This window comes from Pipistrellus hanaki (genome assembly GCF_964339955.1).
Source record: "Pipistrellus hanaki genome assembly, chromosome: 2".
Taxonomy (NCBI): Eukaryota; Metazoa; Chordata; class Mammalia; order Chiroptera; family Vespertilionidae; genus Pipistrellus; species Pipistrellus hanaki.
In genome coordinates this window covers 114,378,783-114,402,895 of record NC_140504.1, presented here as the reverse complement: position 1 = coordinate 114,402,895, position 24,113 = coordinate 114,378,783, and the positions used below count along the sequence as shown (strand labels likewise).

The window sequence follows — 24,113 nt, the reverse complement described above, 5'->3', positions numbered from 1 at the left end:
TTTTTTTTTTTTTTTTTTTTTTTTTTTTTTTTTTTAGTGAAGCTCTTTATCTGGCCTTTGATTCTGAGTGATAGCTTTGCTGGGTAGAGTATTTTTGGCTATAGGTTCTTGCTATTCATCACCTTGAATATTTCTTGCCATTCCGTCTAGCCTGCATGGTTTCTGTTGAGAAATCAGCTGACAATTGTATGGGTGCTCCTTTATTGGCAACTACCTGCTTTTCTCTTGCTGCTTTTAATATTGTCTCTTTGTCTTTTGCTCTTGGAATTTTAATTATGATGTGTCTTGGTGTGGTCCTCTTTGGATTCCTTTTGTTTGGGGTTCCGTGTGCTTCCTGGACTTATAAGTCTAATTCACCAGGTGGGGGAAGTTTTCTGTCACTATTTCTTCCAATATGTTTTCAGTATCTTGCTCTCTGTCATCTTCTGGGACGCCCATAATTCTGATGTTGGTTCACTTGAAGTTGTCCCAGAGGTTTCTTACATTATATTTAACTTTCTGGATTTTCTTATCTTCTTGCTTCTGCGGAGGAGTGTATTCTGGCTCTTTATGTTCCAAATCTTTGACTTGATTCTTGAGATCTTCCATTCTGTTTTGAGGACTGTATAAATTTTTTTATTTCAGACAATGTATTCTTTATTTCTAGTTGATCCCTTTCCATATCCTCAAAGGTCTTATTTATTTTATTGTCCATTTCTAGAAAATTCTTGAAAAACCTTATAAGCGTGGTTTTGAATTCTATATCCAGTCGCTTGTTGTCCTCCATTTCTTTCGCTTGTGATGTTTCCTTGACTTGGCATTTTTGCAGCTGCCTTGAGTTGGTAGGGTGGCTTTGTGTGTTAAGGTGTCCTATATGGTTCAGTGGGTTAGCCTCCTAGTTACCTGAGGTGGACACTCTTGGTGCACCCCTTTGTGGAGTGTGTGTACAGACTTATTGTAGTTAAATCTTGATTGTTGTTGGTATCACTGGGAGAAACTGACCTCCAGGCCAATTGGCTGTGAGGATCAGCTGTGTCTATGCTGGGAGACAGCCTTATTCGACTAGACTTTGAAAATTGCAAAAGCCTCTGTGCTCAGCTTGGATGGGGTGGAGTTTCAGGGTGGAGCCTACACCTTGGCTTCTCGTCAGCCCTGCCCTATGAGGTTCCTGTGTCTCAGTGTTCCTCAGTGTCCTTCAGTACTCACTGCAAGCACCTCTGAGAGAAAGGTATCCTCGAGTTTCGCCCACTACCAGACAGTCTAGTCTTTCTCCCAATGAGCCTGGAACTGGGTTTCAGTGCAGTTGGAAGTGGGGTTCAGTGCAGTCTGGAGCTTTTGTCTCCTTCCTGTTAGGTCATCTAGCAGCATAGTCAACAGTCTGTCCTCTGTGCGCATTCACATGCATGCCTCTGGGACTCTGCCTTTTGCCGCTCCCCTGAGTTTCCGCCTTACAGCCCAGATTCCCTCTGTATGAGCCTGGGTCCCTAGGGTCTTGCCCAGAACTGGGGTTCAGTGCAGTCAGAACTGGGGTTCAGCACAGTTCAGAGCTTTTATCTCCTTCCTGCTAGGGAATTCCAGCCAGGCACTTAGCCGCCCCCTCCTCTCCAGCTCCATCCTCTCACCATGCTCGCACTGTGTCTCTGTACCTTTTACAGCTCCTCTGATTTTCTTTCTGGTTTTCTCTTTCTAGTTGTAGAATTTCCAGTCAATCAACTTTCCTATAGTTCTGGATAATGTCCATTTTGTATTTTAGTTGTATTTTTTGAAATTGTTGTGTGAGGCTGCAGTTAGGTGTTTACCATTCCGCCATCTTGGTTTCTCCCCTTAATTGACTTTTAATCTTCCCTCTGAAATATCTATTTTGCCTCATTATTCCAAATGATATATTTTTCTAGAAAATTTTACTTAAAAAATGTGAGTTCTGCCCTAGCCAGTTTGTTCAAAGGATAGAGCATTGGCCCTTGGACTGAATGGTCCTAGGTTCCATTTTATTCAGGGCACTTACCATGGTTGCAGGCTCTATCCCCAGACCAGCCCTGGTTAGGGCATATTCAGGAGGCAATCAATCAGTGTGTCTTTTTCACATCAAAGTTTCTCTCTCTCTGTCTCTCCCCCTCCCTTCCACTCTCTCTAAAAATCAATGGGAAAATATCCTCAGGTGAGGATCAACAACAACAACAACAACAACAACAACAACATAATAATAATAAAAAATAATATATATATATATATATATTTAAAGTTAGTTCTTTCAAAAGTTTTTTCTTTTACCTTAAAAAAAATCTTCTCTACCTTGAATTTATTATTTTACCTAATTATTTTTCTTTTGTCATTTTTTTTCTTTTTCTTAATTTCTAGAATAAAACCCATCCTTGGAAGCTTGGAGTCAAAGTGGTGGCATGGAGGAAACTCATATGTACTTACAGAAGGGAGCATGTGTTTGTGATGTCTCCTCTTCACTCAGCCCCCAGGCTAACCTTTGGCACCTGCCAATGGATCTTGGAATCCATTAGGGTTGAGTTTTGACTTTGGGTTACCTACTCTCAAGGTGATGGTTTTCTCCATGTAGACAAAATACTTTACTTACTGGAACAATTTTTCTTCCTCAGGACAAGGTTTCAACTATAAGACATTTGTAGTTTGGGCCATCTATACCAACAGCATGCCACGAGGCTGGAGGAGATGGGAGGAAAGCAAGAGGTCCTGGCTGGAGAACTTGGCCTGACCCAGTAAGGAGCTGGGGGTTTTGTCATGAGGATCACAGTACTATTTCTCCATGTCACTGGCTCTAATATTTGTTTACAAATTGACATGCCTCCCTTTTCAGTGGAAATGTAGAAACTTTGTCTTGATATACACTGAATGGCCAGATTATTATGACCACCTGACATTTGTAGGCAAAGTAGCCATATACTGCATTGTATAGGATATGGAACCCGAAGGCCTGTTCGAACACCTTTGCTGTCTGCAGTTACCAAGATAAAATGTCTCCAATTTGCACAGGAACACAAGGATTGGACAGTTGAGCATTGGAAAAGTCATGTGGTACAATGAATCACATTTCCAGTCGCATCATGCAGATGGCAGAGTGAGAATTTGGCGGAAACAGCGTGAAAGCATGCACCACAAATACATGAGTACAATCCTTCAAGCTGGTGGTGGCAGTGTTATGGTTTGGGGCATTTTGCCTGGCATGATTTGGGCCTTTAATTCGTGTGGAACAACGTCTGAATAGTAACAGCATATCTAAGTATCGTTGTTGATCAAGTTCATCATATCATGTTGATGGTATATCTAAATGGAGATGGCTTCTTCCAACAAGACAATGAGCCATACCATGGTGCTCATATTGTGCAGGAGTGGTTTCAAGAACATGAAAGAGACTTTACTTTGCTTAGGACCCCATAATCACCAGATCTCAATCTAATTGAGCATTTGTGGGAAGAAGATAAAAGAGCTATCAGGCAGCTCGTTCCACAACCATCAAATCTCACAGAACTGAACAGTGCCATTCATCAGGCATGGTGTCAGATTCCTCACATCACCTTTCAACATCTCGTGGAGTCAATGCCAAGAAGAATTGCTGCAGTATTGAAGGTAAAAAGTGGTTTTGAATGAATGTCATTGTGAGCAGCCTTAATTTTAAAACTTGCATTTTCTTATTTTCAAGAAGGTTTAGATCCCTTATCTTTCATGTTATCAAGGTAAAATAATTTGAAACAGAATAAGTCCACTCCTACTTCTGTCACCTTTAAGCAACCCAGATGAGCTGGCAGGACACCTTCTTTTCAGATTTGCTTTGATTCTCTGGCAAGCTTTCTGTCTTAACATACGCATTCTCTCAGTCAACAGGCATCCTCAGACATACGGATGTTTTCCAGCTATCTTTTAAGTTTGTATTTATTTTATGCATTCTAAGACAGAATTAAGCATCTCTGGTTATTTGAGAGCCAAGATTAGCTCCTTTACTCATTTAACAAGTATCTAAAGGGAGATAAAGGTGGGGGGGGAGAGATATCTGTAATACTACAAGCAATAAAAATATATTAAAAACCAACAACACAAGTATCTATAATGTTTCCACTTTGAGCCATATTTGAACACCATTAGAAAATGGGTGAATTACTTCCCTGTGAACCATTCTTTTAGAGGCAAATGTACTGGTCTAAAGGGAAGTTTTTCTCCATGGTTTGTTAAAGGACAGTAAATATATTTTGCCCCATTGTTAGTAACCAGAGTTACTTGTTTTCTCTGTCCCTGGACTCAGCCAATTAGGCCCCTTCACAGGATAGCTCTCATCACCTTTCACAGAATATGACAGTTGACAAAATGCCTTAATGTAGACATTGACGAAATATTTGTTCAATAAATGTATACTTCTCACTAAAAAGTCTTCTAAAGGACCTAACCTCCTCTATAAAGGTTGTATTCAGAACTTTCCACAGCTCTCCTTTTGGATTTTAGTCAGCAACATTTCAGAACCAAGATGCCAAGTTAGAGACCACACTTTCTAAGGCACAGAGGAGGCAGCAGAGGTGCCCAGATGATGACTCACAACTGTTGGGGGTTGGAAAACGCGGAAGGAGATGATGTGCTCACCTTACAGCAGGACAGGCAGAGTTTGGTATGATGTGGTGCCCTGCATGCTACTAATAAATATCCCACCAGCGACATTTGGAGTGTGTGCTGAAGTCCCCAACCCCCAGATTAAAGGGATAGTCTTGCCCAGCTGCTCTCATGATGCCAGGACCCTGAGCTGACCCTTCTAGGTGGTGAGGAATGCCAGGATTGGGGCTTCTATGTTCTGCGCCTGCTGCCAGCCCAGCTCTCTGCCCCCCAGAACAGGGCATCCAAGAATCTCCCTCAGAGTAATATCTGCTCTTGGAATAATTTATCTACAACTTTATTCTGTCTTTCCTCTAATGTTCCTTCCTCTCCCGTAACTTCCACTCTCTGCATGATATGCTATTGAGCAAGGTGGGACTCTATGAACAGTCTAGTCCCATTGTTACTCAAAAGGAGTGGTGTGTTGGTAAATGTTTAATAACCAGCTCTCCAGAAAAAAAGAAAAAGAGCCACGATTTGCAGTATTTGTCAGCTTCCCTGAGGTAAATACTCCCACCATGGCCGATTTCACTGAATATAGACTTGGGAAGATGTGTGTGCATAGTCTCGCCAGCCCCAAGTTGACTGCCACACCTGCCTTTCTAAGACCCATCATTTGAGGAGGCCCCAGGAGATCAGCCTGCAAGCTGGAGACCATGGCTCACAGTGGAGCCATTCAAAGTTGCAGACTGGGCTCTCTGGAAGCAGGCTCAGAGATGGAGTGAGACGCAGCATTGGCAGAGGGAGAAGCCAAATTATGACATAGACACACACAGGCCTCAGAGCAGTCCCATGTGGGGCTGAGACAGCTCCTTTAGCCCCGTACCTGGTTCAGTCCCATGAGAGACCCCGAAGGAGCCCATAAGTGGGGGCTGTCTGCTGATACACTCTGCACAGCTGGGCGGCAAGTCCTTCTTCACAAGGGAATCTGGGCAGCTCATCTTCATGACAACCACACCCAGATATGTCTAAGTCAGCATATGGAACCCCTGTCAGGTGGGCAGCATTAGGGCTTTCAGCAGGAGCCCCTGTCAGCCTGTTCCTGCCTTCAGAGAATCACCTGAGATCTGTCCTCACCTGGTCCCTGCCTGTGGGAGCTCAGCTTTGCCTCAGTCTCTATCCTACCCCCTCAGGCTCCTTTCTGGATTCCATCTGGTTTCACTCTGTTTTGCCTTCTCAGCCAGGCCTGGGAGTTTCTGCTGCACCCTCCCAGTGCCTGACCTCAGACTGACCTCAGCTGCTTTCTGGCCTTTCTCCTCACGCTGGCAGCTAGGGACTGAGTGGAACCTGTCCTGTAGGGCAGGATGGACCCTGGCTCCCAGCTCAGCGGTGCTCTGGCCCCAGGAAAGGAAGCAGGGCCTGCTCTGTGCAGGGGCTGGGCAATCCCACCTGCCCAAACCAGTTTGAGGAAAACGAGTGGGTTTGGCCTAACCCCACAGGATAGGGGAAGGGGAGTAGGGTGACTATAGAGCTTCCATGGTTTATTCTCCTCATTTACTTATGAGGACACTGTGACATACTGCAAATAACTGATTTGCCCAGAGTCCTGTGGCTGGTCAGACACAGAGCTGGAACTGGAACCCTGCCCAGCGACGTTTTTATACTTCTTCTTCCCCAAGTCTGATTTGTTCACTGTGTGTTTGGACATGCCTCATTAGCAGATTTCATGTTCTCCTGGGTGAGCTCCTCTGCACGATCAGCCCCACTCCGGCTGAGGAGGAATCATCCTCTCTGCCAACTGAGTGCGGGATGTGCGCGCTGGCTGGGCCTCAGGGAGACCAGCTGGGAAAGCTAAGCGGCTCACAGAGTTCTTAGCCTACTGGGCAGCTGCCTATGGATGGACACCTTCTGCCCTAAGAGACTCAGCCCTGGGCCTCAGCCTGCCCCGCCCCCTCCCCTGGAGGCAGCACTTCAGGGTCCTGCCATGAGCTCTTCCGGCCTGAGGCCCAGTGCTCCCACCACACCCTCTTGTACTTGCCCCTTTATCCTCTTTCAGTGGACCATTTTAACAAACATTGTATCTAAAGGAATTAAATAATCTGCTTTCACCCTTTTAATGTGATTCTTTAGTGTATAATATTTAAACCTTTGTAGCTTTTATCTGTAATTGTTTATTTCATCCTGCTTTCCATTGTTGTAGTTTAGTTATCTTTTATGTGTTTTTTTTTTTTTGCTAATTTTAATTAATTAATTAATTTTAAAAAATCATCACCAGAGGATATGCTTATTGATTGTAGAAAGAGGGGAAGTGTGTGTGTGTGTGTGTGTGTGTGTGAGAGAGAGAGAGAGAGAGAGAGAGAGAGAGAAAGAAAGAGAGAGAGAGAAACACTGATGTGAGAGAGAACATCAACTGATCAACTGATTACCTTCCATATTCACCCCAATTGGGGATGGAACCTGCAACCTTTTCATATATAGGATGACACTCCAACCAACTGAGCCACATCAGCCAGGGCAGTCTATTTATTTAAGTAATTTTCCCTCTTGTTGATGAGCAAGAGACCTTGGCTGTATGGGGTGGGGGTGGGTGGTCTGGGCTGCAGTTGCAATTGATGTCCTAAACAGGCTGTGGGGCTCTGGGTGTCCTGGGCTCTGCCATGCTCCCTGGCCCTCTTCACTGAATTCTCCTTCTCTCCTTGGGTGAATGCTTTGATTGAAGAGTTGGAAAAGCTCCTGCAGCCTATACATTAGGAGTGAGAAGGAGAGAATGGACATTGGAGAGCAATCTAGCAATCACTACCTCAGGTAAGTTTATACCTTCTCTATGTAGGTATAAAATAATTAAATACCAAAGTTGGAGAATGGACTTGGAGGTGGAGTGTGATATTGTCAAATAAGAAGTATCACTGAGTCACAGAAACCTGAGGAATAGTAGGAAGTTGTTTTGTTGTTGGCAACAGTATCTAAATAGGAAGTTTCCTTTTTCCCTCTGGAAGTCTATGTCATATCCACAAATCACAGGGCAAAGTGAAGAGCATGAATAGAGAGATAAGCCACTTCCCAGCTAACCAGCAGCTTCTGTGGGAACAGGGGAGGAGGAGCATTGCGAATCTCACCATTGTGTAGGGCTTGCTTTCACAAGGGCCTAGATATACAAGTACAGCTGATGGAAACTGCTTAAAACAAAGTTTTTCTTTTTCTTTTTTTAGTTTAAAATTCTATTATAGTTTAAAATGTAAATCACTGACATTTTTATTCATAGTTTAGACTTTTTTGCTAACCTTTTTTTAAAAAAATATTTAAATTAATTAGGGCAACAGTGGTTAATAAAATTACATAGGTTTCAAGTATACAATTCTGTGATACATTATCTGTATATTATATTGTGTGTCCACCACCCAAAGTTAAATCTTCTTCTATCACCATATATTTGACCCTCTTTACCCTTTACGATTTATTTAACCAATTTCCCCCTTGGTGATGAGCAAGAGGCCTAGGTTGTATAGTGAGTGGGGTGGGGCTGTCTGGGTCCCAATCCTTTTTCTTTCTGGAAACCACCATACTGTTGTCTGTGTATATGAGTCTTTGTTTATTTGTGGGGGTTTTTTTGTTTGTTTGTTTGTTTGTTCATTTGTTGCGTTAAATGGCACATGTGAGTGAAATCACAAGGTTCTTTGAAGAATGGCAGACAATGCTATGAAAGTTTCTCTGTGGTGGCTATTAGAAATCCCAATTCAAAGAAGCATCAGACAGAAGGAAAGGATCGTGTGTCCCAGCCAGACTAGGGAAGAGGCATTAACTCCAACCAGGTCTGATGGCCTGGTGAGGAGAATGACTAGTGAAGGAACTCAGCCATGCAGGAGTTGTAGCTTCATATGGGAAGAATGATGCTAGTTCACTCTGCAGTCAATGGCAAGTTTTTCTCATTCTTTCATGTATAGTTCAATCATACTTAGTGATTTCTTTTGTGAAAGAACCTGTTTAGTTCGCTAGGGCTGTCATAATGAATACCACAGGCTGGGTGACTTAATACAAGAAATAAATTTCTCATAATTCTGGAGGCTGGAAGTTTGAGATCCAGGTTGGTTTCTTCTGAAGCCCGCCCCCCCCCCCCCCCCCCAAGCTTATAGACAACTGTCTTCTCCCTGTGCCCTCACATGGTCTTCTCTCTCTATGTCTGTGACCCAATCTCCTCCTCTTATAAGACCCACCCTCATGACCTCACTTTAACTTAGTTATCTCCTTGAAGAACCTGTTTCTAAATATAGTCATGAGGTCCTGTAGGTTAAGACTTCAACACATGAATTTGGGGTGAGGGGACATATTCAACTCACAACAGAACATTTCTGGATATTGTTAAAGATGGATATCTGGCTAGGCTATACCCAAGTTACAGTTTCTGCAGGATTCTGGAGTCTAGGCTGTGCAGAGCAGATAAGCGATATTCCCTTAAAGAATACTGCCTTATTGAGCCTATTCCTTTCATCACCTATATCCATGAAGCTGGATACATCCATGAACACAAAGGCCCAGACTCCTTATGGTTGGGTCAAGGTCCTGTCCTTGTGAAGGTACCGCACAACCGTGGTCCTCACACTTTCTGTTAGCTGATCCCTCAGTGAGGAAGTGCATGCTGTAAAACCCATTGTCTACATCCAGTCCATATTCTACATAAGTATGTGTCAGATTTACGCATGGAATTTTCTGCTCTGAGGCTGAAGTTTCCATACCTTGGGCTGGTCCTGTGAGTGAACGGGCAGTTAGCAGGAGAGCACCCAAGTGTAATTATCCAGGTGTAATTAGATCATGGAAGTGAGATAGCAACTCTTGCTAGATTGCTCTCCATTGTCCATTCTCTCTTTCTCACTCCTAACAAAATCCCAGTTTCTTTGGTGTTAGTAAGTAACGTGATCAGTTAAAAATGCTACACATCTGATCCTCCCATCCCAGGGAAGAAGGATGGTTTAATATACTTATGGCCAATGAGGTATAAATGGAGTGACCAGGTGGGCTTCCAGATTTGAGAAAAGTAGTTTGAAGGAATCTACCTCAGATAAGTCTGTTCCTTTTCCTCTTTGCCCTTCCTCCTTCTCCCTGTCTGGGACGCGGATATGATAGCTGGAGTCCCAGCAGCCATTTTGCAAGCATGAGCATGAAGATGGTAGCGTGGAAACCCAGACATCAGAGATGGCATGCATGGTATGGTATGGTAAATCTGAGTTTACCTGGGTTCCCTATGATGTGGGGCACTGCTACACCAGCTCTGGCCTGGCCTCCTCTGCTTTCTTCTCACAGAAAGTAAAACAAGCCCCTAGGGCTGCCGCTGGCATCCACAATGGCTCCTCCAGGAGCACAGTGTAAACTGCTCTTGGCATAGGCCACCTAGTGTTCCTTAATTTCTATCTTGTTTAAGCCACTGTTTGGGGGTTTCTATTACCACCAAATGTTGCTAACTGGTGAAGGTGGGTTGCAATTATTAGAATCATTCCCTTATTCTCCCTGGATCCACATACAGCATTTTCTGAAAACCTCTGAGAAGCCTCATGTTGATACAAGTCTCTCTGGAAAAAATGCTGAGGGAACCCAGGTAAACTCAGATTTACATATGCCTCTATTATTTATTAGCTGTGTGACATTGGGCAAACTACTTAACCTCTCTGAGCCTCACTTTCCTGAGTGCTATCATCCAGAGTTGTTGTGAGGATTAATGAGATAATCATGCAAACCACTTGTACTCGTTTCTATCCTTGTACACAAGTGCTCAGCAGATGGGCCTCCTGTTATTATGACAGCACTTGTCCCCTTTAGAGGAAGACTCAAATCCACATGTCCAGCTCTTACTTTTTCGTTGGGTGCTCTTCCTGCATCTCTCTCTCTAGCTGCTCAGTTAGCTCTCCTGTGTTCCTTATAATCTAGTTCCCATACACCCTCTCTCTGATGAAATCACTGTCCCTCCTATATCTGGTTCTCCTGCCCATTGGTTCAACTTGGCACCCATGCCATGACATGAACCATGCCACGCCATGCCCTACCACACCAGGCAATATCATGCCACACCATGTGAAGCCACACTATGCCCTGCTACCCCAGACTATAATATACCATTCTGCACCATGACACACCAGATTGTACCACACTATGCCATGCCTCCTGGGCTATGTCACACCATGCCATGCCACACCAAACCAGACCATGCCATGCTATACCAGATCAAATCACATCATACCACACTTCACTGTATCACATTACACAATTCCAGACTGTACCACACCATACAATGCATGTCATCCCAAAGTGCACTACACCATGCTACCCTATGCCATGCCACACCATGCCAGACTACACCATGCCATGTCATATGCTTAGTAACAAGCTCCAGAGTTTGCCCAGACTCATTCCTGTTCATCTGAGGGCCCTTTCTGTTCTCCCCCGCGTTCATCCTGACTTTGTCCCCTTTGGTTGAGTTAACTTACATGCATTCCAGTTTTGATTCTAAGGTGGCTCCCAGCTCTGTTCACTTGGATTTGGAGTCCTCTCTAGCCTCAGGGAGACACCCCCTTTTCTTCCCCTGGCTTGCAATCCTTCTCTCCTCCACTCCTACCAGTGTTCAAGAACCTCTACTTATAGGAAACAAAAATTTGATTTCATGTTAACATAAGCTATATGTAAACATAAAAGTTTAATTTTTAAATTTAATTTGTTAGAGTAAAATGTTCAATTTAAAAAATTTTTTGTTATCTTAAGATGTATTAATAAGGGTTTTATCTATAGCTATGTACCTATATGTGTTTATACACATATACATATAAATATTTTTTAAGAATTAAGGTTATTATATATATTCAAAATGAAAAGCAATTTATTTATATAGGTCATGCTTGGATCCTTTACAAATTTATTTTTCCAAAAATAGCCTGGCCAGTGTGGCTCAGTGGTTGAGTATCAACTCATGAACCAGGAGATCATGATTTGATTCCCAGTCAGGGCACGTGGCTGGGTTGCTGGCTCGATCCCCAGAGGGGGACATGCAGAAGGCAGCTGATCAATGATTCTCTCTATCATTGATGATTCTATCCCTCTCCCCTTCTCCCTTCCTCTCTCTGAAGTCAATAAAAATATATTTAAAAAATTAAAAAATAATAGAAAGGTATGATTTACAAGAAAATCCACCTCATTGGTCATGCTTTGTTATGATTTATGCTTCTAATGCTCCTCCTTCTCTTTGTATGTGCAATGAACTGACCAAGATAGTCTCCATTCCTTCCTGACTGCTTTTGACCATGGAGGAGTTGAAAGGTGAGTATGCTAGAGAAACTATTTAGCTACTGAACTTGTCACTTATTTATTTATTTTTTTTACTAGTTTTTCTTCAACTGAAATGGGCTAGTGTCACAATAGACTGAGAACAATAAAATTATTCTTGCATAGATGAAGGTTGTGTGTATATAGGTATGTACTTTTATTGTTTTATTTGAACCTAACATTTAATGTGTGCTTCATTATTCTAGCAGCTAGCATCACTAAGCACATAGGGCGAGGAGGCTGTTCCAGTGCTATAATTCTGAAAGAGAGGCTCTGACAGGAATCTTGCCCAGCACATGACCATTTGCCAAGTTAGCTTTCCTTAAAACCTTCAGAGTCACCTGTGACTCTTTTGCCTTTTATTCATTCATTTTTCCAATGAGAAGTTCAAAGTTGGGTGGTAAGAAGTGTGCTGGAGGTACAGAAAGGAAAGTAAATAAACTTTCTTGGGGAAGGGCTAGCAGAGGCAGTGACATTTAAGCTGATCTTGAAGGATGTTGGAAAGTTTGGCAAACTGGGGGCAGCGTTGAAGAATGTATTCTTTATTTGTGATTGCACATAGTAATTAAAAACGCCCCCCTTTTCTTGGAGTCACAACTTGGATTTATCCTATTCCTCCCTTATTTGTGACTGTCCTAGTTCAAGCTCAAGTCCTATCTTTACTTGGGCTGCCGCCAGTGCTTCCTGCATCTTACTCAGCATCTAGCACAGTCTCTTGGGCATGCAGTGTTTATTGAATAATTTATGGACTAAGTAAGTCATATGAAATGCTGCCCCTGTCACTTTCTGGTTCTCTGTTATCTATAAATGTCCAGGATGAGGCCTACACTCTGGTACCTAGCATTTGATGTCTCTCACACTCTGGCCCTAACCTGTTCTCTCAGCTTGCTTTTCCATACATGTCTGCACCTGCTCTCCTTTTCTGCCCAACACATCTGTTGACTGTCCCTTAAACTTACATGGAAGGTTTGGACTGCCAGGCCTTTGTTCATATTCTTCTTCCTGATTTCTCTACAACTGATCTTTTTTTAAATATATTTTATTGATTTTTCACAGAGAGGAAGAGAGAGGGACAGAGAGCCAGAAACATCAATGAGAGAGAATCATCGATCAGCTGCCTCTTGCACAGCCCCTACTGGGGATGCGTCCGCAACCAAGGTACATGCCCTTGACCGGAATCAAACCCGGGACCTTTCAGTCCTCAGGCCGATGCTCTATCCACTGAGCCAAACCGGTCCCGGCTCTACAACTGATCTTAAACAGCCCTCAGGACCCCATTATAGGTGTTTTCTCTTCACAAATTTCTCTTCTCCATCCCACAACCTAGTTTTCTCTCTTTCCTAATTATTGGTTTCCCCAAACTGCTTCCTTTTTGTTGTTGTTGTTGCAGGGTCTTGGAGCTGGATCCTAGGATGCTGGGTCCCATTGTGCTGGTGAGGAGGCCTGTCAAATTGCTTCTTTAAAAAAAACTCATAATTTGAATTATATATTAAACCATTTTGAAATTAAGCATTCCTGTTTTGTAAGTATTGTGATTACCTTGTCTTATGGTGAACACATTTCCATGTGTTTTAGTTTAATGGAAAGCTTATAAGCTTCCCGAGAGAAGAAATTTTGTATTTCCGTGAATGCCTTAGAGCCATGCTATTCAAATTGTGGAGTGAAGACCAGTATCCATTAGCAAACTCTTAGGCTCTGGAATGAGGTAAGTGTGGCAATTGAGAGTAAGAGTTTAGAACTTTCAAGCAGTGTGCCATTGCCGTGGCATTCTTATCTAAGCACATGCCATGGGCTCTTTTTATTGAATGGGGAACAGACCAACTGGGTGTTGAATTCTTGTGTTGAGTCTAATGTTGTGCAAACTGCACACAAGCCACATTCAGTAATGCCACACATCAGTCTACACAAACTGGGAGTAGCAGTGGCTGGCCCTTCACTAGGGAGTTTGTGAAGCACCACCTGGGAGCAGCTAGGGTGGAACCTCGTACTATGCAGGTGTTTATATGGTGCTAGTAGGTGACAAACACCACAGAGTTGAAGACTTTAATAGCTCTTCGATGTCTGTAAAACAATCAGAAGCATCAGCATAAATGCAATGCAAATTCAATTCACATCACATATGTAACCCAGGTGTTTCCTGAGTTACCCTGATCCTTAAGAACTAATTGAAATTGCTTTATTCTTCTACAAGTTATGGAAGGATTAAAGCCTTCCTCAAGATTTGTACAAGTTTTGGAGCCTTGTCTGTTCTCAGTTTCTGTATTTTTCCAGGTATAAGAAGTCCCCATGTAGAAGATGTGCCCCACTTTTCCAACCCCAAGTTAAGAAATCAATATTTTAAGCATTGTGCTGGTTTTCCTCTTAAGGCCTTCTTCTTTTATTTGGTATTTTAAGGAGTTGTTCCTCCTGTTTTTTCCCCACTGTTTGATAATACACTCAGGGGGAGGAAGTCCAAATTGTCTCTCTGCAGCTCTATTTCCATGCTTTTTTGCATAGCTGATTACATTCAGTTTGAATTTTGCAGAGTAAGACAGTCACTTACCGGTATTTATCTTTTTATTTTTTGACATTTTAAGGGCTCAGAACGCTCAGGTCCCTGTTGCATCTGGGCATTCTCCACCTCCACCTCCTAGGGCATCAGCTGACATCAGTAACAATAAGGCCCGTGATTGGAGGAAGCCTGTTTGACAAGCTCTGGGCATCTACACACCAGCATGGCTCCCTCCTTGGCTGACTTCTGTGTATAAGTCGCCTCTCGCTTTTCAGGCTAACAATTTTAGAAAAAAATAGTGTCTTATACATGGAAAAATACCTCTGGCTCTTAGGACTTACTTGCACATCTCACCACCTCGTGCTCCCCTTGGCCTTTGAACTAGATGGGATTGTGCCTTTATTTAAATTTCTATAACTCCCCCTGCTCTCAGGTAGAAAAAAACCCCACCAGGGCCTTTGTGTGGGTAGCAGACTTTAGCAAAGATTTGGGGAGACAGACACTTTTCGTTTCCCACAGGTATCATTAAAAAATGAGTTGCTCAAGTGTTTCATTACTTGTGATGCTCTGGAAGCTTCTGAGGAGTCTGACTCTCTGGTCCTTCCCTTTCATCCTCACCTTGGTCCTCTGAAGATACCACCAGTTCCTCCATTGTTCCCTGAGTTGGAGTTTTTTGGGGGTCCTGGATGGATATTTAATCCCCTTAGATGCTGGTACAGCCATCATCATTTCTTACCTAATGGAAGTTGTGGCTTTCGTCAACTTGAAGCTCTTAAAACTATTCAAACATTTTTTCCACCATTTCCCCAGTGTATATGATATGGACCGTACATGGGGACTGAAAGAGGCGATCCATACCTCATATCCCTCGCTGCCCACTCAGGGGCTTATGCTCATGCAGTGGATTCATGGACATTAAATGAAAACATGGTGGGCTCCATTTATCACCTTAGAACCTCCTTTTCTACCCCCTTAAATTTTCATATAAGAATGAGGTGGAGCCTGGCCAGTGTTGTTCAGTGGTTGAGCATCGATCCAGGAACCAAGAGGTGACTGGTTTGATTCTCAGTCAGGGCACATGCCTGGGTTGCAGGCTCGATCCCCAGTAGGGGGCATGCAGGAAGCAGCCGATCGCTGATGTTTCGCTCTCAACAATATTTCTGTTTCTCTATCCCTCTCCCTTCCTCTCCTTCTATAAATCAATGAAAACATTAATAAAAAAGAATGAGGTAGAGTGTTTCCCCCCCATTTTATATATGAAACCACTTGTCATAAGTGACTGGCAGACTCAATAGCTACTTCCTGAGGTGGGAAATTCTTGTAGTTAACATCATGAACTGCTGGTAGAGACAGAGACTGAAGAACAGTAGGAAGCTTTTGGACATGTGAGCTCACTCTCCCTTGCTCTATGTATTGCACTTTCTGCAATGAAGCCAAGTGGATGAAATTTAAACTAACCATGGCTTCTCCTAATTCTGTGGGGCTACCTATTTTCTATCACATTGATTTTTTGCTACAAGACATTTCCCTGTTATATTTTGAAGAGCCCAAAGATGAATCCCAATTGAGGCATTGTGAGAGAAGGGAGAGGGCATTGTAGTCTAACAATAGGCGAAAACCCTTCGGGACACGTGGTGATGTCATCGGGAGGCAGATAAAGGCTATTGTGTCTGGGACAGGCCCAGAACTGAGAAGGAAAAAACTGCAGGTTCATGGAGTGCTGAGATGGGCCATTATCTGCCCAGAGCCAGAAGTCACAGAATCTGGGGTGTGACAACCAATCTCCCTGCAGACTGGACAGGGAAATGGCTCCTGCCAATCCTGAGGGAGGAGGGACTGAGGGTGGGGAGTGAGGGGTGGGAAGCGGGTGCAGAGGTGGGGATGTAAAGTTGGGGGCAGCTGTCTACAGGAGGTGGGTGGCAGAGGGCTCCAGAGATGGTGATGAGGAGAGCCTGAGCCTGGAAGAAAGAAAGGAGGGAGGGGTCACAGGGACCTGACTGTGTGGCCAGCACTACCTGTTACCTAAGGGTTGGGCTGCGATGGCTTCTTTGCCTTCTCCCCGGAGAGTCCCCTAAACCCTGCCTTCTGTGCAACATTGAAAGAGTCCTTATCAGCTTCTTGGGAGTAGACAGCTGGTACTTTGTCCCCGAAGTCTGACAAGGGAGGAGTGTGCCAGCCAATTTCTGTGGTTTTCCTCCTGGGTGTGGCTGAATGAGTCCATTGACTCCTCTCTCCATAGATAGAGCCCAAGAGCAGGTGAGTGAGAACATCGCTGGGATTTCTACAGAAGGAGGCAGATATCTGGCGGTTGAGACAAAATGAACCAGGGATGAATCTCGAAGTGCCACTTCTGGTGGCTTTGGCTTCTGTCTTCCAGCTTGGGAGGGCCAATCAGACTTTTCAGGAACCTGTGAGGCCCTAGCTGACTGGCCTGTGACACGTGGCTGTTTGCCTACATGTAATAGTCGGTAAGGCATTGCCTGGAAAGTGTCCCTGGCTACACTGTTTTGTCCATTGATTTTGTAGGAATACACTGAGGTGGTTGCCAAAATCCATAACTGGCAGTGTACATCTGCTTTTTTGCTGTTGTTTTCTTTTTGTTTTGACATGTTCGTCCTCCAGTCCCTGTAACTGGGGCAGGTCATGTGTCACTTTGAGCCACTGTGCTTGTGTCAAAACTCATTCATCCCTCCTCCCATTTTTTTTGCCTCCTGCCTGCCCGAGGAAGCTGGGGTGAGGCAGGGGGTGTCTCTGAACCAGACCCTGGCCAGGACCCACGAGACGCTGGGATCCTTGAGAAGCAGCGCTGCCCAGGAGGGTGGAGCCCGGCTGGGCGAGCCCGGCGGAACCTACCACGGCGCCTCCTGCACTTTATGAGGACCCGGAAACAAAGCTGGCTGTCCTGTAAAAAACACTGCGGTCAGTCTTCCTGGCTTAGTCAGAGGGCTTTTCTCTGAGAATAGCCGTTCCTCCTCCCTCACTGAACATTTTATACGTTTCTAGGCCTTGAATGTGGGTCACACATGGCTCATTTTTGAAGTGACTAGGATTTCACATGTTGCTAGAGCGTCTCCGTGCCCCAGAAGCAACCTGCTGCCCCCGTGAACTTCAAGGATGGGCTCTCTGCATTGCATGGAGCCCAGCTTTCGCCTGCAGCCTGCTGGCGTTTGTCTCATTGTAATCAGGCCTTCCTGAATTCCCTGCATTGATTGGTGTCAGCGGTTTTACCGAGCTATCTTTAGAGACGAGGAAAGAGTGGTGTGCCTGTGGCAGTTCAGGCCTGTGCTCCCAGGACCTCATGAGCCATAGTGTGAACACAGTCCAGCGTCCGTACATCCCTTTCTTTGTCCCTGTAGCAGGGATTACATTTCAGATATTTTCTGGCAAGGCGTTTCAGAATATAACTCCTGAATCAGATCCGTACAATGCTATGACAAATCGAAAATAGAAAGTTGCAGCCGAAGTATAAGTGGAGCACGAATACAGATACATTTAGAGGATAAAGTTATAGCATGAACATGGTTGGATGATGAAATAGAGAAATGAGAATCCGAATTGGAAGTCACCTTTTCAATAGCTTGGAGGGACCTGGAGAGTATTATGCTAAGTGAAATAAGGCAGTCAGAGAAAGACAAATACTGTATGATCTCATTTATATGTGGGACCTAATGAACAAATAAGCTGAAGAACAAAATAGATCCAGAGGCATGATACATGGAACAGACTGACAGCTGTCTATGTAATATATACATTACATAGACACAGACAACAGTGTGGTGATAGCAGAGGAAAAGGGGGTTGACGGAGGTGGGCAAAGGGAGGATGGAGACAGAAAGAGACTTTGCTCGGGGTGATGGGTGCTCAGAGCAGTGTGCAGATGATGTTTTGTTGAGTTGTACACTTGAAACCTGTATGGTTTTGTAAACCAATGTCACTCCAATAAATTAAGTTTGAAAATAAGAATTAAAAAAAATGTAGCTTGATTTCCAGGCTCTGCAGGAGTTTCCCATCCTTCCTGTCACTCTCCTTCCCACATCCTTACCCTCAATTATCTATCAAGAGAAACTTGGGTGACTGGTTTTAATACATAAAATGGGAATAATTGGTAAGTAGCATACCAATGGGTTGCATGCAAATAAGTACTTTTGAAGTGATTACAAAATTTAGGCTTTTAAATATTTATTTATTTAGTTAGTTATTTAGTTAAGTTAGTTAGTTTTTAGTCCTCACCAGAGGATATGTTTTCATTGATTTTAGAGAAAGAGGGAAGGAGAGAAAGACCAAAGGAGAAACATTGATGTGAGAAATGTGGATCAGTTGCCTCCCATATGCATCCTGACCGATTAAACTTTCAACTTAGGTATGTGTCCTGACTAGGAGTTGAACTCGAAACCTTTTGGTGTATGGACCAACACTCCAACCGACTCATTCGACAAGGCATCTCTTAAGTACTTTAACATTTCTCTTACATGGTCTAGTTTTTTTTTGTTTTTTGTTTTTTAATATGTTTTATTGTTTTTTTACAGAGAGGAAGGGAGAGAGCTAGAGAGTTAGAAGCATCGATGAGAGAGAAACATCGACCAGCTGCCTCTTGCACACTCCCTACCGGGGATGTGCTCACAACCAATGTACATGCCCTTGACCGGAATCGAACCCCGGACCTTTCAGTCCGCAGACCAACGCTCTACCACTGAGCCAAATCGGCTTTGGCCATGGTCTAGTTTTTGACAGTAAAACCTAACTTAGGACAATAAAAACGTGGCACCGGAGGCATGGCTCAGTGATTGAGCATTGACCTATGAACCAGGTGGTCACAGTTTGATTCCTGGTCAGGGCACATGCCTGGGTTGCAGTCTTAATCCCCAGTGTGGGAGTGCAGGAGGCAGCTGGTCAATGATTCTATTTCATCATTGAGGTTTATCTCTCTCTCCTTTTCCCTTCCTCTCTGAAATCAATCACTATAAATATATTTTTCATCTTCCCAATATATATAAATTTTTTTTAAGTGGCATTTTTTTTTTTTGTAGTACTTTTTCATCTTACCAGGAAATATTCAATCTAGCCTGTGCCCAGTGTTCTCCAACTAGAAATTCAGGAAACTCAGATTTAACTTAAAAATATTTTCACAATATTTTTATTTTTGAAGAAATAAATGATACATATACAATATGGAAAATCCGGAAAATAAAAGTAGAATGATGAAGATAAAACCACCCTTATTATAACTCAACCTTTCTGTAAAAATTTTTAGGAAAATATATGCATAATAAACTTATTGTCCTGTAATTTTAAAAAAGAAACATTTAGAGATACATTGAAAACATTTTCCCATGTAACAAACTACTCTGACAATATAAGCATTGATTGTATAATGGCAGTGTAACACTTTGTTTCACCATGCCTCATTTTTGTGCATTTGCTTTAAATTGTTGTAGGTACATCTGGTGAGCCTCTATGATGATTTCTTATTAAAAGATGAAATGCCTGGAAGTGGAATTGCTGTGTTAGAGGACATGCACATGTAAAAGGCTTTCATGCATAGCTCCCTCAGAAGGTTCATACGGAGGGACACTCCTGGCAGTCTTCTGTTTCTTTACATCTTTGATGACACTGGAGACCAAATTTTGGAAGTATTTGTTTCTCATTGAAACTTGGTCAAGTTGGGGTGCACTCACCTATCTTTTTTCCCTAGGTCACAGCTGCCTTCTGCTTTAAGTTCACAGGGTCACTTTCTCCTCCATTTTTAAAATTTTTTTTTTTTTTACTGTGATAAAATGCACATATAAATTTACCACCATCACCATTTTTAAGTGGACAGCTCCATAGTGCTACATATATTCATAATGTTGTACAAACATCACCACCATCCATTTCCAGAACTTTTTCATCTTCCCAAACTGACACTGTACCCATTAAACTCTAATTCATTTCCCCATCAGCCCCTGGCAAATACCATTACTTTTTGTCTCTCTGAACTTGACTACTCTAGAAACCTCATATATAGTCTCATCTATCTCATGACTAGCTTATTTCACTGAGCATAATGTCCCCAATATTCACTCATGTGGTAGCATATGTCAAAATTTCCTTCCCTTTTTATGGCTGAATAATATCTATCTATCTATCTATCTATCTACCTACCTACCTACCTACCTACCTTTAGATAGATAGATAGATAGATATCAGGCTTTGTTTATTGATCCCTCCATTGATTGCTTCCACCTTTTGGCTATTGTGAATACTGCTGCTCTGAACATGAGTGTACAAATATTTCTTCAGTTCTTTGGTGTATATAATAATTTTATCTAATTTTTTTTTCTAGATAAACACCTCTATTAGCTGAGATAAGATAGGGAAAGGAGTTATTTGCCTTTCTGGCCTTGATTTTCCTCAGAAAGAACTCCAGCTCCTTGACCTTGAGCACATAGCCATCTGTTCGACCACACTGGCCTGGTCTTGAAGTGAAGCATGCAAGAAGACTGCTGATTTTGGCATTCTTTTTACTTTCATCATATTTCTTCTGAATTTTCTTTGATCATTTTTTGTTTAAAATCTCCCCTCCTCAGGAGACAGTGTGGCCCCATTCTTGCAGCCCAGGGGCAGTGCATAGTGGGACTCTTATCGCTGTCGGTACGGTGTGCTGTCAATGAGTGCAATGCAATTCTTTAGTAGGGTCTTGGTTTGGACCAGTTCCTTGTTAGAAGCATTATAGACAATGTCAATAATCCTTGTTTTGCATGTACAACACTCTGAGCCCCAGGAGAAGTTGCCCACATCCAGCCTGAAGGCTCAGTACTTCTTGTTGCCTCCCCACACACGGCCTGTGTGTATGCAGCGGGGCCCAATCTTAGTGTTGGCAGCAGGGAATCCAGCTCATATTTTTGCTTCTTGTGATAGGGCTTTCTCTTGCCCTTGGTCTTATGGCGCGTGTGCCAGTTGTCCTTGAGAGATACCCATTGCTCAGTCTTAAAATTTTAAAATATATATATTTTTATTGAGTAAGAGAGAGAGAGAGAGAGAGAGAGAGAGAGAGAGAGAGAGAGAGAGAGAGAGAGAAAGGAACATCAATGATGAGAGAGAATTATCAATTGACTGCTCCTTGCATGCATGACACTGGGGATCAAGCCTGCAACCTGGCCATGTGCCCCATCTGGGAATTGAACTGTGCTCTCCTGATTTCATAGATGGACGTTCACCCACTGAGCCATGCCAGCAAGGTTCTATTTTAAAATTTTTGAAGACCTGCTGTATTCCACAGCAGCTATAGGATTTTACATCCCCATCAACAGTGCATAAGGATTCCAAGTTCTCCACATTCTTGCTAACACTTGTTATTTTTGTATTTTCAGTGTTGGTGGTGTGTGTGTGTTTTATTGTAGTCATCCTAATGGATATGACATAATATCTCATTGTGGTTTTAATTTGCATTTCCCTAAATATTAGTGATGAGCAGCTTTTCTTGTGCTTGTTGGCCATTTGTATATCTTCTTTGGAGGAATGTCTATTCAAGTTCTTTGCCTATTTTAAAATCATGTTGTTTATTTTTGTTGTTGAGTCAGAGTGTTATTTTTAGAGGCTCCTACAATTCCTGTTTTCTGCTTTCCTGCCCCCCTCCCTTCCTCAGGGCCTGGCAGGCTGGCCATCCTGCCCCAGGGAGCAAAGCAGACAAGTGGGACCATGACTCATCATAAGTCACTTTTACCATTTGCATTTTGGGTCCACATAACTATAGGCTCCATCAAACATATCAACTTGGAAACTTGCAGAACAAGTAAATTAGCAAGAGGATGCTTAGATTACAAGAAGTTCTGGTCCTAGTATATAATTACTTTCAGAAAGAACAGCTACAGATCAAGCATTTAAAAATCTGCAATGGATGTGTCTTAACTTTAATTTTGTTTTTATTTATTTTATTATTATTTTTAAATTAAAATTTGTTATTGTTTAAAGTATTACATATGTCTCCTATCCCCCCCCCATTGACCTCTCCCCAGCCATTCCTGCCGCCACCCCCCCTCCTCAGTACATGCCCTCACTCCCTTACTGTCTGTGTCCATGGGTTATGCTTACATGCATGCACACAAGTCCTTTGGTTGATCTCTAATCCCCAAGCCCCATCTTCCATCTGAGGTTTGACAGTCTGTTCGATGTTGTTATGTCTCTGGATCCATTTTTGTTCAGTTTATGTTGTTCATTATATTCCACAGATGAGTGAGATCATGTAATATTTATCTTTTTCCGACTGGCTTATTTCATTTAGTATAATGCTTTCCAGGTGTATCTATGCTGTTATGGTAAGAGTTCCTTCTTTTTTTACAGCAGCATAATATTACATTGTGTAAAGCTTCTGCACAGCAAAAGAAACCATCAATAAAACAACAAGAAAGCCCCCTGCCTGGGAGAACATATTTGCCAATGTTACATTCGATAAGGGTTTAATCTCCAAAATTTATGGGGAACCCATACAACTCAACAAGAGGAAGAAAACAATTCCATCAAAAAATGGGCAAAGGATCTAAATAGACACTTTTTGAAAGAGGATCTACAGAAGACCAGAGGCACATAAAAACATGCTCAAAGTCACCAATCATCTGAGAGATGCAAATCAAAACGACAATTAGGTAGCATCTCATACCTGTCAGAATGACTATCATCAACAAATCAATAAACAAGTGTTGTCAAGGATGTGGAGAAAAAGGAACCCTCATACACTACTGGTGGGAGTGCAGATTGGTGCAGCCTCTGTGAAAAACATTATGGAGTTTCCTCAAAAAATTAAAAATGGAACTCCCATTTGACCAGTAATCTCACTTCTAGGAATATATCCCAAGAAACTAGAAATGCCAATCAGTAAGGATATATGCACTCCTATGTTCATAGCAGCACAGTTTACCATAGCTAAGATTTGGAACAGCCTAAGTGCTTATCAGCAGGTGAGTGGATTAAAAAACAGTGGTACATCTACAGAATGGAATAATCTTGTTTTTAATTCTAGGTAGCAAGTATTAGCTATAGCAAGATAGACACCAAGGTGTGCATATTATAGTCTTGTAATCTTGAGGGTACACCAAGTAGATACAGCTTTTGAAGGTGCTCTATAAAATTCTTTCATGTGGGAGATAACTATGACTTAGGGTTTTTTCCAAGTTAAAATGACTGCTTCCATCTTAAAGGCATAGATATCCATATTCTAATGTTTAAAATAAAACTTTTCCTTCAGGCAAAAATTATGCTTGAAAGCTATGAATACTGTCAGTAGAGATGAGTAGCTGAATCAGGGTTGGGAGACCTGTGCCCCGATCTTGGATCTCCCTTTCCTCTTCCTCCATTTGAGATAGGAGCTCTAATTTGTGAAAATATTTTTCATTATAATTATACATTTTAAGCTATAAAATATAATTATACTTTTTATAGCTCTACTTAGAGTTTCTATTACTTAGTCTTTCTAGAAATTTTTTCATTTCACTGAATCATCTAACTTCGTTGGCATACAGTTATACTTAGTATTTCTTTATTAACATTTAAATTTTTGTAGAGGTCATAGTGCTGTTCTTTCTTTCATTTCTAATATTAGTAATTGGTGTCTTCTCTTTTTCTTTCTTGCCCAGTCTAACACACACACACACACACACACACACACACACTCACAGGTGCCCCAAAATGTATACACACCTTGAATAATTATTGATTCCAATAGGTTAAATCTGAAAAGAAAGAAACACCAATTGAGCTGTTATTAAGTTTTTATACATTTTTTGGAGGATACTGTATATTTTTTAATCCTCACATGAGGATA

General features: G+C 42.4%; 1 pseudogene across 1 annotated transcript; it reads right to left on the bottom strand.

Annotated features, from left to right (window-relative positions):
• Positions 1–20,618: 20,618 nt before the first annotated feature.
• On the bottom strand, positions 20,619–21,274 carry LOC311617425 (small ribosomal subunit protein eS8-like; annotated as a pseudogene). The gene has a single exon. The product of its transcript is annotated as a small ribosomal subunit protein eS8-like (transcript).
• Positions 21,275–24,113: the final 2,839 nt, after the last annotated feature.